The following is a 2,076-nucleotide window of genomic DNA, read 5'->3' on the forward strand; positions in this document are numbered from 1 at the left end:
AGAGAGAGAGAGAGAGAGCGAGAGAGAGAGAGAGAGAGGGAGAGGATTGTCTGTTAAGAAAGGGCCTGGGGGATTTGATAAAATCATGGTGGGGATCGTCATAAAACTTGTCAAGATTAATTTGAAGTAGTATAAAGCAACTGTCTATAGTGAGGTTTGGTAAAGGAAGATCTTAAATCAAATTTTAGTTATCAGTTAAAGGGGCAAGACTCTAATAAAACCAATGATGATAATACAGGGGAAATTTTATCATGGGGTACTATAGTTGAATGATTTGAACAATATTGTTATATTTTATAAGGATAAAATTTAGGGTTACCAAGAAAAATATTAAGAAGAATATCATAACCAAAAGGATAAATTTTTGAATACTTTTGAATATATACCAAAATTTACAACAATAGGAGGAGAAAAGAAATCATATAGAATTAGTTTAATATTTATTCATATACTTAAATATTTACTTATTAGATGGTATTTATGAAAATTGATCACTAGCATTTAATAAAGGAGTACTGGGCGATATATTTATTAATGCTAAATATTTATTAATCATAATCTAAGAGGTGTATTATAAGTTGTAAAGGTTCCGGTGCTGTTATATATAAGCTAATATAAATATCTAGGGGTACAAAAATTAGGTTTAATTTCATAAAGGCTATTATAGAAATAATAATATGATCAGATAAGGTAGAACACCCTAGAAAGGAATAAATAGCTTAATCACTAAAATCATGATGAAGCATATATACCTTATTATCATCAATAGAAAAGAGATTATATAGAAATTGTTTATTAATTCAATCATTTAAAACTAAATTATTTATTTATTAGGTGGTATCTATAAAGACTGATGCATGTGTATACCGATATGTAACATGTTTTCTATAATGATTTTATAGATTTTGATCAGCCATTATTGAAGATTCTATGGTAACATAGTTCTTCCCTTCCTTTCCAAACTAACATAAATAAAATTTTTAATTGAAGAAACGGTAACATGCAATGTGATATACTTTTATATTTTGTCAGGTGAGAGTGGCGTATGGTTATTTGATTTGAGGGGTCGATATGAAAGAACTTCCAAACTAAGCTGTCTGAAGTGGTATGCCTTTGATCAGGTTGTCTCGAGATTTAATACTTGTCCGTGTTCGCTTCGGCAAGCTTGGATAGATTTTCGATTCTTCTATGAATGGCAGAGCAATTGCTTCTTTTCAATAACTTCTCCACCAGTGGTAAGTTATTCCTTAGACATTTTTAAACAAAGCAAACAGAGCAAAAATATTTTTACTATACATTATTGCATTGTAATTGTACTTTCTATTTACCATATCCGTATTAGTCATATCCACTCCCTAGTTAATCGCGATCAGTTGTTCGTTGTATTTGTGTGTACACACACACGCACTCTCCTTCGACACACGCACTCTCCTTCCACACACACACACACACACACACACACACACATATATATATATACTGGGAGAGAGAGAGAGAGACCGATAGACAGACAGAGATCAACGGCAGAAAATGAAATTTACGAGATTCTTTATTCAAATCCATTACAAATCTTTCAACTCAACCTGGACCTGCAGCTCACCGCTGGGATACTCTACAATTTATTATTTTGCATCACAGGTGCAAATTGCCGCTCCTCAAGTGACTTCTTAAACAAGAAGCTCCATAACAATACATATCTCCGAACATGCTGTATTCTAGTAATTCTCATAAGAACTGATTTTAGAGAACCTCATGTATAAGTTACAGGTGCAATATTTGAATGAAGTGGATTTGAATAAAGAATCTCAAAAATTCCATTCTCCGTCTCCGATCTATTTATATAAACTCTAAGGACACAAAGGAATTTCTAAAGGAAATCCAGCGGTATGGGCCTTTCTGCTGTTGCTGACATGGGGTAGCCAAAAACTGTGGACAATCTTTACACAGCATCTGACAGGCTTTCCACACGAATATAATTTAACTAGCAAAAACATACGGGCGAGACTAGTGAAAATTAACGAAGCAAGACATACGGGCGAGACTAGTGAAAATTAACGAAGCAAAACATACGGGCGA

At 33.1% G+C, this 2,076-nt stretch overlaps 1 protein-coding gene across 1 annotated transcript in view; it reads left to right on the forward strand.

The window, feature by feature from the left end:
- Positions 1 to 1,043: 1,043 nt before the first annotated feature.
- Positions 1,044 to 2,076, forward strand: part of LOC128248075 (mucin-like protein) — a 48,618-nt gene continuing 47,585 nt past the window's right edge. Inside the window, exon 1 of the mRNA XM_052968488.1 lies at positions 1,044 to 1,235. The gene's annotated coding sequence lies outside the window, so the exon portion shown is untranslated. The remainder of the gene's footprint in view (positions 1,236 to 2,076) is intronic.

Source organism: Octopus bimaculoides, chromosome 6 (assembly GCF_001194135.2).
Source record: "Octopus bimaculoides isolate UCB-OBI-ISO-001 chromosome 6, ASM119413v2, whole genome shotgun sequence".
In the NCBI taxonomy this organism is placed as follows: Eukaryota; Metazoa; Mollusca; class Cephalopoda; order Octopoda; family Octopodidae; genus Octopus; species Octopus bimaculoides.